This window comes from Elaeis guineensis, chromosome 2 (assembly GCF_000442705.2).
Source record: "Elaeis guineensis isolate ETL-2024a chromosome 2, EG11, whole genome shotgun sequence".
In the NCBI taxonomy this organism is placed as follows: Eukaryota; Viridiplantae; Streptophyta; class Magnoliopsida; order Arecales; family Arecaceae; genus Elaeis; species Elaeis guineensis.
In genome coordinates this window covers 64,001,475-64,019,044 of record NC_025994.2, presented here as the reverse complement: position 1 = coordinate 64,019,044, position 17,570 = coordinate 64,001,475, and the positions used below count along the sequence as shown (strand labels likewise).

The window sequence follows — 17,570 nt, the reverse complement described above, 5'->3', positions numbered from 1 at the left end:
GATAGGCTGCTGCTCCAACTTCAGGAAGACTTTTGAAGATCTTTTTAATCAGATTTATATCTAATTTTTAGAGCATAGATTCATGAGGAGAAGACGTTCCAGGTCCTACCTGAGTGGATACCGGTAGAGGCCAGGTGCTTGCGTGGCTACATCAGAACCTCGGGCTGTGCAGAGATCATCTACAGGGTAATCAGATTACCCTTGAGGTATTACTTGTTTTCTCATCCCTTTTAGATTTATTTTAGACTTAATATCATATATGAAGATTAGATCTAGAGACTTAGATCTGAAATATATGTAGGATAAATTTTTTTTTTTAATTATTTCACCTCAGATTTGATGAAATCTGAAAGATCCTACGAGGAAAGCGATTTTCCTCCACTATTTCTGTGAATCTAAATATCGATAACATAAGCAGCTTCATTTATATCTTATATCTTAAAATTTTGGAATAGAAACTATTTGATTTCTTTAAGTGGACCAAAATCATATTGATAAGCAGAATATGAATTTACTCCCACTAACCTTTGGATATATACACTAATTAATAGTATTTATTTTTAGACACCAAAAAAGTGATTATTCTATTAAAATGAGATACCAATATGTGGAAGTATGTATAAGTCCATAACTGAATTTCTTTAATCTGCAAACCATATGCAATTGTCCACTGACCAAAAAAATCTTCAGGTTTGTTTCATGTAGACCTCTATTTTTAGATCATATTTAAGAAAGACTATTCTTATATACATCCTATGTAGCTCTAAGTCAAAATGAGCTACTGAGGCCATGACAATCTTAAAAGTAGAATTGTCAATACCTTTTTTTATGTGCAAACTTCTTTGCCACAAGTCTGATTTTATACTATTTGACCTTTCCATTAAGATTGCTTTTGGTCATATAGACCATTTTGTAACTTATTTATCGCATCCTTCAGATAGGTCATCTTATTTCCAAATATGATTGTTATCTATAGAGCATAGCTCTTCCTTTTATGGCATCCAATCACTGTAAGGAGTTTTCACCTTTTATGGCTTGTAAGAATATCTCAAGGTCATCAACATTTTTCATCTATATCTATCAAATATATCACATAATTTTATACTAATAGATCTCTAGAGAGCTGTCCCTTAATCCATTTATGATGGTGGTTAGATAGTTACTTCATTGGTAATAAAAACCTCATAGAGTGAAACTTGATGAAATGGTTATCCCTCTTAAATGTTATCTCGAGGAATAACAATAGGAATCATCACTTTAGTCTACTTTACAGATCCAGTGTTACTTTAAAGATAATGTTTCAAGGTTCTTCACTCTCACTAAATATGCCATTCTTTAGAAATCTAACTTTATTAGTTTCTACTATCTGTGGTTTACGAGATGGATAATAAATTCTATACAATTTCTGATCTCTCCAAATAACCAATGAAAAATCATTGATTGTATTGAGATCAATTATTTTTTCTTATAGGTTATGAATTTTGACTTCAGCTAGATAACCCCAATATGCATATATTTCAAACTAAGTCTTCTACCAGTTCATAACTCATGAGGAGTCTTTTGAACTGTCTTAGTAAGAAATTTGTTCAAGCTATGCATAGCTATCTTTATAGCCTCATCCCACAAATAAATAGGTATAACAAAATAACTTATCATAACCTAAACCATTTCTTTAAGCATCATATTCTTTCTTTTAGTGATACCATTTTGATCTGGCGTGCTTTAATATTACATAATATAATGCCATGTTCTTTTAGGAATTTTGCTAATGGTTCTAATCTTTGTTTCATCTCAATAAACGGATATAGATACAATCTTGATACCGGAAGTATGGATATAATAATGGATATAACTTAGATAATTAAATTTTATGACTACAAAATCAAAGATATTACTAAGCAAACGATAAATCAAGATAATAACAAATTTATATAGTTATATTTTATTTAAAAATTAATAAATACTATATAAAATTATATAAGGTTACATATAGATTCGGATATGGATTGAATAGTTGTCTGTCTATATCCATATCCTTTTTTTGTTTTTGGTGGAGATGGATATTAGTCAGATTTTTAAATTTCTATCTATATCTGGACTAATTCATATAAGAAAATGAATCCAATAGATAAATTCATATCATTTTCACTCCTACTTCTGATAGAGTTCTCACAACTACTACATGCGCCCCCTCCTAAAGACCATATGGAGAGTACGGATGATAGCCAACCCATCCGTCCACTTCCACTCTACTCACTCGAACTCCAATCCAAGAATGACATGTGAGGGTTGGTGGAACGAACAGACTGGAGGCGGCCTAAGAATGAGGGTTTTGGTATGCATGGCCGTATCCCGTCAGGATCCTCGGCTTCTTTTTTTAATTTAATCTGGCACTCCTCCATCATGAGTTTGTAGTTGCTTCCAAGCAATCAAGCTTCCATTCAACCAAGAGGTGCTCAACCCCTTGTCACTGCTACCTGACTCCATAGCCACCTATTCTCCTTTTGTGCTGAGGTAGCTAAGCGATGAAGCCACCCGCTGCATCTTCTCATCGTTAGGGTTGAAGTCCAGCTGTGAAAGAGAAAGGCTGCTTGCTTCGTTGTTTCCATCGCTACTTTAGCATGAAATTCGAAGACTCTACTACTTTCTCTCCAGATACACCAACAACTGGTGGCTCTAAGGCTCTCGAGAGCCAGAAGTAAATTCTTGATGGGGCCACCACTCATCCACCTATTCAATATGTCAAAATACCGGGAAGGTACTGGAAAGTCGAATTTTAGTAGGACTAAGGACTAGATATTCCTTGGATACTCGCATTGCAGCATTAAGTGATCAACTGTCTTGCCTGAGTACCACAAAGCGGACAAGAGCTTGGGCCTTGCACCCCTTTCTTCTCAAGGATCTTAACTGTTAGTATCTTGTTATGGTAACTGAGCCAACAGAAAACTTTTAAGTTTCTTAGGGATGGGAAGTTTCCAAACTACAGAATCAAAATGAGAAACCACTCTGCCATGCATTAGGAATAGATAGCCTTGCTTAACTGAGAATGCCACTTTGGAACTCCATGTCATTTTTATTTCACCCGCTTTGTCGAATGGTTGGATTGTTTCTAACCATGACAATAGCCTCTGGTATTCAACCAGTGCTGCTTGGTTCACTGGAGCTCGGAAGTTAGTTGCCCGGTTGTCGTGCGCTATGAAGTTCGTAATACTTACAAATGATTCTTTGCAAGAGAAAATAGTCTTGACAGTAACATGCTGAGAGGCATTCTGTTTATCTATTCATCGTGCGAAAATAGCACCTGCTGCCCATTCCCCACTCTTATTGTAGAACACTGTCGAAACAAGCCAAACAAACCTATTACTCCTTTCCAAAATGGTGAAGCAATATTTCTGAGGTATTTAGATGGCTCGGTTGGTAATTTTTGTTTTTTTTTTTTTGATATAAAAAGGAGACTATTGTGCATTAGCACAATAGTCATTAAATTTTATTCACCATAAAATCTGCACAACGATACAGAAACAAAGAAATTTACAAGAATGAAAGTTGGTGAAACAGCAGCAAATAAATAAAATAGATAAATAGCTAAAGGATCCAAAGAGGCTCAGAGGGGAGTAAGAGAATTTTCATGAGTAGTAAATCTCCCATATCAAACTGCACCAAGATGGTATTCTTGATATGAAGGCCCCTTGGAGTGAAGCAAGCTAAAGAGGGAGGGGGAGCATGCAGCAAAAAGGGGGCTAAAACATCCAGAAATAAAGGCTAAAGCAGAAAACCTCAACTAAACCGAGCAAACCAGCTAGCAGACTAGTAGAGCCACCTAAACATCAAATGCAAAGGGTCAAAAATAGAAGCATTACAATAACTCAAACTTTTTCAAGTAGATAGTAACTGCAAAAAGGTTTTATAATCTTCTCAGAAACATTCAGCTTCTATAACCAAAATTTAGGGGAAGAAAGAATTGATCTGACGTTTTGGAAGGAGAACAATACATATCTAGAAGATCTTATGCCCTTGAATTGGTATCATTTGGAGGAGTATTTGCATTCCTCCAGCTAGTCTGTTCAAAATTACCATGGGTTCTTGAACCTGCCACCTCTTCTTTACATACCGTATTGGATATTTGTGTTAGGTCCTCTTTTGTGAGCTTTACCTTCAAAGAACCGATATTATTATGTAGGTTCTTGATCTTGGTTGTCCCTGATAGCAACAGAATAAGATAGTTAATAAAATGGAAAAGTTCATATATACTATTTATCCACCCAACTATCCATCCATTCATTCCATCTATTTGTCTGTCTATTCATATCTTTTTATACTTTTAAGAAAAATCCATATCTATATGTACAAAATAAATCAAAAGGCTGGTTATATGTGTGTTCCTATATTTAAACATTAATCAGCTAATTATGGTTGAATTAGAAAAATATATCTTTCTGCAAGAAAAGGGAGAAGATGACCAAGAACTTGACCATTAAACTGGAGTATGAATTTGGAAGCCAACATTTTTCGGGGTTCTCTTTCCTCACGGAATATTCATACTAGCACCTACTTTTATGAAATTGTAACATTATTTAAAGGAAAAAGATTATCTCAATATGCCATAATTCAGTACATTAATTGATCAGTACATGGAAATGTGAAATTAAGCCAACCAAAGAGAAAGAACTTTAGTAGGAGAGATCTTATAGTAGGTAATTATTTGAACAAGAGCTGAAACAACTGGATAGGCGTTAAAGCTTTCCCTAAACTAAGTTTTGAGATTTTGATGTTATGTTGAACAAGGGCTCTACAGAGATGGTACTTTTCTTCTTTCATTAGCTTAACAAAAGTGGATTAGGCCTTAGAAATTTGTAAGAACTACTAAAGAGTGTAGAATCCTTGTTTGGTGATCATTGCATGGAAAAGTGAATAATTCTTGAGGGACCAATGTTGGATTATATACACAGTATCGGTGACACGAACATTGATTTATCTCTCAAATGCTATATTGTCCAAAGCCATTATTAGCAGAAAGCTGACAAATTCTTCAGAAGTAATACTTTATTCGTGGCAGGAAACTCTGGCATCTTTAACAGACTTAAGTTTATCAGGTATAGAACACAATCTTAATTCCTAGTTCTCTTGCACTTAAGGAAAGCAGTAGTACCACTAAAAGTTTCAGTCCAGGTCTCAAGTTTCCATCAGGTTCTAGGTCCTTTTCCTTTCGGATTAGTTCTTTGTCTGGTTATGGTTCCTTGTATTCAAGGATAAATTCCTCTAACAGAGATAAATGACATGCTAATATTGATGTCAGGGAAAATAACAGTAGGGCAATTGCTTACCAGGGATGGGGCCTACATCGTCCCCTTGATGAAGAATCCAAGCTAGAGCTAGTTGAGGAGTGCAGTGATGCTTCTTTGCCAAGGTCTCTAGTTTCACATAGAGCGTCTTGTTCTTCTCTAAGTTCTCTCCAGCAAACCTTGGATGAGAAGCCTAACAAAATTACCGATTAGCAGTAAGTTAACAAACTTCATTTCATAATATCAAGCATACTAGCTGCTCAATTGTATCAAAAAATTCTGAAAGCTTCGGTAGAAAAATTTGGATTTAATAAGAGTTCGTACCAACATAGAATTTGTAGGTACACTTTCTGTAACTCCTCTGCCACCGAAAAAACCATGACCAAAAGGGCTATATGGAACTATGCCGATGCCAAGTTCTCTTCATTTCCATATGCAATACATTAAATGAATTTTAAGAGGACATAGCACAACAGCATGTAAAATATTGAGATAAGATGAATGAATGTTAATCCAGAATCTTGGCTACGCAGAACATCATCCATGATACTCTGTATCCTACTAAAAAAGTTTTGCAAATTTGCGTATCAATTTGGAAACAATAGTGCTGGAATCAGACCTGCAAAGTGGGACTATCTCTTCCTCGATTTCGCGAGTCCATAGAGACCATTCCATCTGCACTGCAGTGATGGGATGCACCGCATGGGCACGATGAATTGTGTCGGGGCTTGCCTCCGACAGTCCAATGTACTTCACTTTTCCCTCTTCGACCAACTTCTTAAGCTCCCCTATCTACCAAGTACCAAAAGAGAAGCATTTACATCAAGAACTCAATAGAAATGGCCCTTGGACACAGGACCAAGTTCTTTAAGTAATGCTTACAGTTTCCTCTATAGGCACAGCCTTATCTACACGGTGCTGGTAGTAGAGATCAATGTACTCCACACCAAGGCGCTTAAGACTTTCTTTGCAGCAAGCCCGCACATATTCTGGCCTGCCATTTATTACCTGACGAGTTTGCTCTAACCTCACAATCCCAAATTTTGTGGCCAATTGGATCTTTTCCCGGGGCAACTCCTTCAATGCCTAGAGCAACCATCCATCCTTCTGTCACTACGGATACTAAACGCTCAAAAGTTGATGTATTCATGTGGAAGTGAAGGAAAGAGAAACAAACCTCCCCAACCAGGATCTCATTAGTATGGGGTCCCTATGAGTTAGAAGTGTCAAAGAAAGTGATTCCCTTGTTGAAGGCATCCTTGATGATGGATATCCCCACTTCATCGGAGACCGGAGAATTTTATCCCCCGGTAAGACCCATGCATCCATATCCTAGTTTGGATACCTGGATAGAAGCAAAGAAATCACCATATCACCATCATGTAAATGAATCAAGGAGGAGGGTTGCTGCGCTTACTAAAATTCATCAAGTGAGAAAAGAGTAGAATTATATTACGTCTTATCGAATAAAAGCATGATGCTTACCTCCAGTCCCTGGGTTCCCAACTTCACTCTGGGGATCATCTGGGTTTTGCTCTGTTCTTCCATTGCTCTCCACACCGAAGAAAACACAAACTAGGCTCTCTCTCGAACAAGAAACCGTGGATGCAGGAAACGTTACTGTTGTTGACGGATTTATAAGGACTGGGTTTGAGTCAGCTCTCCGGAAGTGAGCTTACCGATGGATACATCCATATATTTTGTCCGCGGGGTAGAGGCGAGTTAAAAATTTGGATACTAAAATCAAGGAATAAATAACTGTAGGATGATTTCATCGCTTCCATAGGAAACCTAATTATGAGGTTGTTAATGGCCTTCCCAGGACAATCAGTTTGCCCCTCTCAAATATGAGCTCAGTGCATAAGCAAGACTCACTCAAAAGAAAACTAAAACTGCGCTTTCTACAGAAAGAAACCAGGCGGGAATGCAGGAAATGTTACTGTTGGTGATGAAGTAATGGGGGTTGAGTTTGAGTCAGCTCGCCATAAGTGAGCTTACCACTGGATATATTAAAATATTTTGTCTGCGGAGTAGAGGCAAGTTGGAAGTTTGGATATTGTTTGGATTGTAAAATTAAAGATTAAATGACGACAGGATGATCTCATCGCTTCCGCAAGAAACCTAATTATATATGAGGTGGCTGATAGTCTTCCCGGGACAACCAGTTTGCCACTCTCAAACGCGAGCTCAGTGCTTAAGCAAGACTCACTCAAAAGAAAACTAAAACTGTGCTTTCTCCAGCAAGAAACCGGTGCAGGAATGCAGGAAACGTTACCATTGGTGATGAATTAATAGGGGTTGGGTTGGAGTCAGCTTATCGCAAATGAGCTTACGGCTGGATACATCCATATGTATTGTCTGCAGAGTAGAGGTGAGTTAGAAGTTTGGATATAGTTTGGATTGTAAAATTAAGGAATAAATAACTGCAGGATGATCGCATCGCTTCCGCAGGAAACCTAATTATGAGGTGGCTAATGGTCTCATCGGGGCAACCAGTTTGCCACTCTCAAACATGAGCTCTTAAGCAAGACTCACTCAAAAGAAAAACTACGCTTTCTCCAGCAAGGAATCGGGCGGGAATGCAGAAAACGTTACTGTCGGTGACGAATTTGTAGGGGTTGGGTTTGAATCAGCTTAACGAAAGTGAGCTTACCTCTGGATATATCCATATATTTATGTCTACGGAGTAGTGGCACGTAACTCCGTGATCTCATGGCTTCCATAAGAAATCCAGTTACTACCTGGACCACGCCCAGGCAATAATTTCTCTGGGTGGCTGATAGTCTTCCTGGGATAACCAGCGCCTTGAAAAGTGATTTGCCGCCGCCAAACGTGATGCCAGCGCTTAAGTAAGACGTGGCAATTTGTCACTTTGTACGTTAGTCCTATCAAAGATTTTTGTTTCTTTGTTTTTTTTTTTTTTTTAATAAGCAAGAGACCTGCATCCCAAGTAAATCTATCACAGACTTTTATCAAGAACGAGTAACTTCTGTTTTTCCTAAATACAAGGTTTTGAAATTTTCATATTAAAGTAATAACTATTATAATAGCTGCGATGGTAATGCAATTTAATAAAATATTATTATTATTATTATTATTTTGATAAAAATAAATTATTCATATAAATTTTATATAAATACCTTCAAGAGAATCAGAAAGTAAAATATCTTTAAAAAATTAAAGAATCAACCCAGATCAATCCACAAAAGATCTCTAATGTGTTCTGTAATATAAAACGCGATCCAATTAGCTACCGTATTGGCCTTCCGAAAGGTATGTCTGATAGAGAGACCTGCACATTTAGATAATAAGATAGAGATGTTCCATAGGATATAATGAGAAATAGTTCGCTGTGTACTCCCTAAATTCAGAATACTATCATGGCAAAATCACTCTTAATGACTATATGATCCACGTGCAGAGTCCTCTGAGCATACACAATCTCAGTCCAGACAGCCTAGAGCTCCACCTCTAGAACTGTAGGCTAAAAAAGTTGGCATCCTCTCACCATGATCAAGTTGGAGTCAGGCCCATGGATCACAAAGCCAGCACCTCCAAGCCTACCACAGATGCTACTATCAAAGTTGATCTTAAGGTATGTCGGAGGAGGGGGCTTCTAAGTGATAAACACCTATTGGGTCGTTACATGAGTAGGGTGGGAGTCCCAAATCTCTAAAGATCTCAAGATCACATTGATCATCTCCGCTGCTAGGGTAAGGGCTCTCTCCAAGACAAACCACGTCGAGGTTCTTGTGGACTCAAAGACTAAGCTATTTTGGCTAGCCAGATATGCTGAACTATATATGCTGTGATGATGACTGTATCACAAGATACATCACCTCTAGCTCTTGACCTCAGTAGATATAAAAAAGCCTCAACTGGATCCTCAACTTGGATAGTCCGATGGTGAAGACCAGCCAACCTTCAGACCTACCTGGCTCAAGGGCACAAAAAGAGGGAATGCACCATCATCTCCTCCTTCAAATCATAGCAAGGGTAGTTTGACTGGATATCCATACCTCTCCCTCTTACGAAGGCTTTAGTCGGAAGTTATCTCTAGGCTACCTTCCATAAAAAGAGACTCACCCTCAGATGCACTCCAAGCTTCTTCCAGATCTACCCATAATCCAAGTGTTTGGTAGGCTCCTGGTGGTATAAACGGTAGAGGTCAACCATAACAGGCCTCGCTATATACAAAGATCTCCAAATCCTGACATCCAAACCATGGTGAAGAGGAATCACCAATGAAAGCACTCATCAGCCTATCTGCTCTCCAAAAAGCCTGGTCACAACATTAGACTTCCAGCCCTGACCATCAATATGGAGAAGATCACAAATCCTTATCGTCTCAATCATGTGGATGCTAATGAATGTCGGCCATCGAGCCAATAGGATGTCGGCTACCCAAGGATCAAACAAAATACTTATAGACTGATCATCTCCCACCAGCCAGCTAATCTAGGGAATCACATCAGGGGCACGTGCGCAGATCTTCTTCCACAGAAAGAAAGCATGCTGACTAATCTGAAACTTACCACTGGTCAGTCAAGTGCCATACCTCGCCCACATCATCATGCTCCATATAGACTCGAGACTAAGCAATAGTCTAGCAACATGTCGAGCAATTAGAGCCTCCCACCTCATAACCAAGGATTGAATGCCGAGGGCGTCATCTCCTACCGATTGGTAGATCACATTCCAAGCCAAAAGATGCACGCCACCACTACCAATATTGTTGTTTTTTAGCCTGTATGATCATTTTTTCAAGATAAAGTTGATATAAAAATTTAAAAATTTTAAAAAAATAATTTTAATTAATAATGATATAGATGAAAGTGATGGATATTATTTTTTATTACAAAAGTATAATATAATAGAGAAGGAATGAAATTGTAAGTTTGCAATAATGGCCATTTATAAGGACTTTTTTTTTTATTAAAAGGGGACCAGATTTTGTTTAGATTAGATGTTTACAATATTTAGAAGATGCTGTCGTCCCATACATTAAATGGAGATGCCACAATATATACCATGAATGCCTGCTGAGTCGAAAATAATATCTTTTATAAATTAACCGAAAGACTAGCAAAGAGGAATCCCTTAACTTCAGCCATGCATCTAAAGTATTTGATATGAAAGCTAAGGGCTCTGTATTCCATTAATTCAATGTACTGGTACAAGTAACTTATACTAAACAACATTTCATCCCCAGAAGAAAGTTAGAGTGTTTTTGTGATCGACACTTGCTTTATCGTTGCCAAAGCTTAGCACCTAGATTGTGGATTGCTGGGCATGAACAGGAAGAAGTCCAGTCGCAAAATAGAATTGTTATCTTATTTATCAAACTTTGACAAGAGAATACTTTGAATCTAAGTGTCCGATTGTTCCTTTCTTTTCAAATACACCAACACCCTGCAACGATGATTGTGTCAAAGACAACTTGGGTGTCAGTGTTCAGAGAACCAAACCTCGAATGATTCTGGAACTCCAAAAAGCTATCAGGCCTGATATTGATAGTGAGTTGCAAGATGGCATTCTGGATGTGTTTCAAATAATTGCACTCCAACATGAGGTGATGGAGTACTTTCAGAATGTGTAGAGCACAATGGGCAGTTATGAGATCCTGAGATGCCCATTTTTGCTAGGTTACTAGCGGTGAGTATTTTATTATGGTAACATAGCCAATTGAAAATCTTCTCCTTTTCCAAGATGGATAGAGACCAGATTAAATGACATGGGAGAGGTTTAATCACTCCATTCATGAGGAAAATATAACATTGTCTAGCCTTTCATACATTGTTGCATGCCATTTAATTCCAACATCTACCATCTTGTTTGCAGAGAGTTGAATGTCATTGATAATTGCTCACAAAGTTTGTAGTTCAACCTTTGTAGTAAATGGTAAAGATTGTCTGAAGATGACTAAGCGATCAAAATCTACTATATATTGTGCAACAGATCCCAAGTACTTCCTAATAAAAAAAAATAGGTTGGACAACTTGTTTGATAATGACTGCTCGTTATACCATGCATCGTGCCAAAATGATGTTAATAGTCCATTGCCAATCACAGGGGAGGAGAACTACTGAAATAGCTTCAGAAGGTTTGGTTGTGTTCCTCCATGATGGTGAAACTCTTATTGCTGGATGTAAAGTGTTTTAGTTGACAACTTCCTCGAGTAATATCTCTTGTGTAAGAGTTGTCTCCAAGGTCTATTCTATTTGTTATTGTGATAGCCCGGCCCGGCCCGAGTAAGAATCCCAGCCCAGAATCAGCCAAAGCCTGAAAAAAAAAAAGAGAAGAAGAGAAAAACAGGGGAGAAGACTCCCTTCGGGAGTCTTCTTCCTCCTCTCATCGGCTCCCAATCGGAGTCGGAAACGAGCTCCCTCCGGCTCTATTTAAGGAGGAGATCCCTCCTCTCTCCCTTCTACCAAAGATCATAAGCTCAGTCGGCGGCAATCGCCGGAAAACCACCGCGGAAGACCGTCCCTGTGCCATCCAATTGCTCGTCGGAAAAGCTTCGCCGGCGTCGGAGGTAAGCCTCCTCCCCTTCCTCTCTTCTCCCCTTTCCTTCCCGTGCCGATGTGCACGCTCGCCGGCGACCGGAGTCGCCGGATTTTGTTGCAGAAGAACCTTTATTTTTGCCATTTTTTCGATACCGGTGGTCACCGCCAACCACCGGTTTGGCTCTCCTAGTGTCGATGAGTCGCTCCCCTCCTGCCGATGGCCGCCCCACGTCGGCTGCACCGCCGGTCGGAACTCCAACGAGGGGACCTCACGGTCCCCTGTTTCGGCCCAAAAGAAACCCACAGGAAAAGAAGAAGAAAAGAAGAAGAAGGAAAAGAAAAGAAAAAGAAAAGAAAAAGAAGGAAAAGAAAAGAAAAAGAAAAGAAAAAGGAAAAAAAAAAGAAAATAATATAATAATAATATAACAATAATAAAAAGGATTTTCTCTCCTTTCTCTTTCGTGAAGAAAAAAAAAAGAGAAAGAAAGAGAGAAAGAAAAGAAGAAAGAAAAAAATAAAATAAATTAATTAATAAATAATTATATAAATAATAAAATATGAGAAAGAGGGTTTCTCTCTCTTTCCTCTCTCTCTTCAGCCTGAACTAGTATTTTCTTTCTCTAGAATTGAACTTTCTCTCTCTACTTTCTCTCTCTAAAATTTTCTCTCTAGATTATTTCTCTCTCCTAAGATTTATAGAATTTTGAGAAGAATGATGATGAATTTAAATAATTCTCGTGATGAATTTTTGATCTGTGATCGTCGGACAGTACACCGACATTCACTTTGATCAGATCAGATATTTTTAGATTTTATTTCTCATGATTTTATTGAATTATCCACATGATAATTTCAGCATCATTTGATCTGATCGATCAGATTTGTTGAATCATATTGTCTGAAGAATTCAAGATGAATTTTCTCTCTCTAAAATTTTCTCTCTCTAGAATTTTCTCTCTAAAAAAATCTCTCTCTTGATTGATTCTCTCTCTAAAAAGGTTAGTGAATGAAAATTTTTTTTAATAGTCTTGATCTGATTCTAATGAAGAATCCTGATCCATGATTGTCAGACAGCGTACTGGCATCCACCTTAATCAGACAATGAATCTTTAGATTTGATCATCCATGATTTTGATCTAGCCATGACTTGATTTGATCATATTAATTTCATCAATCGAGATATTAGACCAATCGTAATGTTGGATTGTATCACCTGATCAATTCGAATTGTACCTTATGAATTCTCTCTCCTTTGATTTTCTCTCTCTACTTGATTTTATGAAATCGATGAAGAAATCTCGATCCTATCACTTCGAATCCGATTTGATCTGATAGTCAAATTTTGGATCGTTTAGATCCTAATTAGATTTTGATTAGATGAAATTAGATGATCGGACCAATCTAAACCATTGAAATATGGTATTCGTATTCTTTCTAATTATTAAAATTGATTCTGTATAGGATTGTGGATGTTTGATCATGGGATATCGCGATATGATCTATGAACAAAATTTTTGGAAGAAATTTTATAGAATTATGTGGATTTATTGGAATATGTTCGAGGTAAGTAATGTTTCATTTTTTTTAGATTTATCAGTAAATTATAATATATTTTTCTGACATGATTTATGATACGATGCATGAATTGGATGAATGATATTTTGTTATGAAAATATCTTATTTGAAATGTTATGATGAAGCATGATTGAACATATTGATTTCATGATGTATTATATTGATTGCTTTCGATACTACATGATTATATGTTTTATTATCGAAATTAGAATATGAAATATGATTTATGAAGAATTATAATATAAGAAACATTATGAATTGACAACCTGACTATGTAAAGGACCCCGCCAATGGGGGCATATACGTTGACAATTGATTGTCCTGAGGGTTTATGTCGCCAGCGAGACCAGCGACATGTCGTCAGAGAGACTAGTGACAAACCACCAGCGAGACCAGCGTCCAAAGGACATGGCTGCCAGATGATTCGCAGCCTACCGCAAGCAGATACGCGGTATTATGACCCTACCACAGAAAAAATATGGTCATAGCTCATGGTTGACGAAAAAAATTTAAGAACGAAAGAAATTGAAATCTCGAAAGAAACTTGAATTTTCGAAAAAGAAATGAATTTGGCATGAATTATATTGTATAATTGATATTGATTTTGAATTGATGAACTTTATATGCTTATTTTCTATAAATAATTTTTTACTTAAATACCTGATGAAATCTGTTGAGAAGTGATCATTGCTTACTGGGCTGTCTAGCTCATTACCTCTTATTTTACTATTTTTTACAGATGTTAAGGAATTAAGATGATAGAAGATATGAATGGAAGAGTGATCAAAAGCAGAATCTCTATACTTTTATTTTCGGTTGAAAGTCTTCTTGAATTTGATGTAAGGACTATGAATCATTATTGAATTTATTGAGATATTAAAAAAAAAATTTAGATCGTTATATTTTGGATTTAAATTATTGACTAATTATTTCGCTATTATTTTAGGATAGTATGATAAGATACCTTGCATGCTTATGGAAAGAGTTTTCTATGAGTATGCGGTGGTTGCCATGACCCTCGATTCACAATCTCGGGTCGGGGGCATGATAATTTATATGGTATCAGAGCATAAGTGGATAAATTATAAAACATAGAATCAGATATAGAATGGGTGTAAGTGGATAGACACCAGGGACATTATAGTATAGATCTTTGATGATTGTAGTGGGAGAAATATTTATAAATTTTGATTAAACATTAGGATTATGTATGAAAGAATCACAAGAGATTATAACATATAGAATTTAAAATATGATGGATGATCTATTGATCATGATATGATTAGTTAGATCTTGATCGAAAGTAATCATAAAAAGATTGACCTAAAATTTTATTGTGCATTGCAGTTATTATTTGATCATTGATTATTTAAGTGAATCGTAAGTTTAAATTCGATGTGAGAATAATACTATGATATTACTTTTAGTTGAGAAGTTGACTATCATTGACAAGATAAAGATTTGATGATAAAATATTATTCTAGATGGACTAAAAAAAATCTTTTATGATGCTTGATTGAAATATTTATCGAAATTAAATTTGGTATGTGGATTATATATAAAGTGGCATATTAGGATGAATGCATATTTGAGGATATTGCAAAGAAACCTATTTCTTATTGATGAAATCGATTATGAGGTTGTAGAATATTCATCGTACTGGAATCTTGAATCATCATCCTTAGATCTAGATAATGGATCTTATTATGTCTCTTGGAGAGTACATGATGTGTATGAAATTTCAATTTAAAGATTTCGTATCTAAATTGATCAAGAGATTTTCTGATATTATTGTTGAGGTTGTTAATAAAAAATTGATATCTTTAGATTAAGATAAAAGATCTGATTTATATTTATTTCAGATTAAGGGATCCATATGAATTTATAATTTAAAAATTTTAGATTTAGGAATTGATAGGAGTTCCTTTGCTTTTGTTAACGAGGTCCCTAATTGAATCTACTATTAAATGGAGATTTGATTTTTGAAGCTTGTATGATTGTTATGAAAGGATATTTGATAGATATTGAAGATCCTGATGATAGAAATTTTAGAAAAAAAAAATAATGATTTGAAATTCTTATATATTCTGATTATGTCCAAATTTGATGGAGCATCGAAGGATTTTTTTTTTATTGATTTGACTTATAAGGATTTTTGGTTTGAAAATTATCGAATTGAATTGATATGAGAATTAAGATTTGATTCATATTGATTATAGTAAATCTATATGATGGTTCAAATATGATATTAGACTCAAGGGTTAATCAAGATTATTGTACACCAGTAAAAGTATGAATGAGAATCGAAAGTTAATCTTTGGCTTCAATTATAATTTAAAATTTTAGATCTTTTCTGTTGATAAGATAAAGAAATAATTTGATCAAACTTTTTTTTTTGGTGAACCTAAGAAATTTTGATTGTTAGATCAGAGTGCACAGCGGAAGCATGGTAATTTGGATTACTTTGAGTAAGTCAGGAATGTTGACATTTTGAGTTAAAGAATTATGATAGATAATATGATTTGATACAAAAAAAAAATTGATATTAGAAAGAATAATATTTTAAAATTTTAAATTATTTTAGATATTCTAATGTGATTTTTAAAAGTAGTGCTTCCACCGATTATGCTAAAAAAAAATTATTTAGCATCCTAATTTTAGGATGAGTGGACATTTGATTTTTGATTTTTGATTTAGAATATCCTAAAATTGAATTTTGTAATTCTCTATTTATTAGGAAGAATCTGAGATCATTTATCGAATGATGATTTTGATCTTAGATTATTATACTCAAATATTTATCTCCAGGGTATAATGAAATTTGAAGTTAGAACTCTTTTGATCATTATTATTTCTCTGACTGAATGAAAAAGATTGAGGTTATCTATTGATATTGACAATTGTTCTACAAAAGATAGATTGGAGTTATTTATAATTTAATTTGATAATGAATCGATTAATTAAGAGTAGTGAATGTTTAGATAAAGCAAATTGATATACTTACTTAGAATAGAGACATTGATTTTGATTATAAAAAAAATATAGTTTTGATTTAGATCAATTTTTGAGTTATTGAATGACTTAATGATAAAATTTGCTTCAAGAATTAGAATATTTAAGAGTTTGAGGGTTTGAGTAAGAAAATTTCGATGATTAGAAATAGTGATATTAATTCAATCAATAATGGTGATATTGATCTTTATGAAATGACTTAATGATGAAGTTGTATCGAGAATTAAAATATCAAAAGTTTGAAAATGAGATTGAAATGATAAATCTTCAACCTCTGAAAGTACGAATAAGAAAAAATATTTTTGAATTTTGATTGATTGGAATATCATCAAATGATTCACATAAGTATGTTTTTCCTAGCTTATGATGGGTTGAAATTAAGAGTGGTTGATATTTTAAAAAAAATATATATAAATAAATAAATGAATGATGATGAATGAAGTTCTTATGCAAGAATAGAGACATTGACCTTCTTCTATTCACAAGAGATAGATTTGATTTTAATTTGAGTCATGAGATATTGAACATTAATTTTTATAGGAAATGAGATCATAATTTCGAAATCTTGAAATATTAAAAATCTTTGAGATGTTGATCTTGATAAATAAGAAAATGAATGGTTCCATTTCAGATCGATATTTGATGTACCGATTTTTTCCTTGTGAAATGATTTAAGAATGAATTCATATCAAGAATTAGACTATTGAAATATTTGTGGGTGAGATTCAAATAAGAAACTATGAAGACTCAAGCAAAAAAAATTTGAGGACGAAATTTCTTTTAGAGGAGAAGAATGTGATAGCCTGGCCTGGCCCGAGTAAGAATCCCAGCCTAGAATCAGCCAAAGCCCGAAAAAAAAAAGAGAAGAAGAGAAAAACAGGAGAGAAGACTCCCTAAGGGAGTCTTCTTCCTCCTCTCGCCGGCTCTCAATCGGAGTCGAAACGAGCTCCCTCCGGCTCTATTTAAGGAGGAGATCCCTCCTCTCTCCCTTCCACCGAAGATCATAAGCTCAGTCGGCGGCAATCGCTGGAAAACCACCGCGGAAGACCATCCCTGTGCCGTCCAATTGCTTGTCGGAAAAGCTTCACCGATGTCAGAGGTAAGCCTCCTCCCCTTCCTCTCTTCTCCCCTTTCCTTTTCGTGCCGATGTGCACGCTCATCGGTGATCGGAGTCGTCGGATTTTATTACAGAAGA

The 17,570-nt window shown here is 35.7% G+C and overlaps 1 pseudogene; it reads right to left on the bottom strand.

Annotated features, from left to right (window-relative positions):
• Nucleotides 1–2,147: 2,147 nt before the first annotated feature.
• Nucleotides 2,148–7,082, bottom strand: LOC105035068 (perakine reductase-like; annotated as a pseudogene).
• Between the last annotated feature and the right edge of the window lie 10,488 nt (nucleotides 7,083–17,570).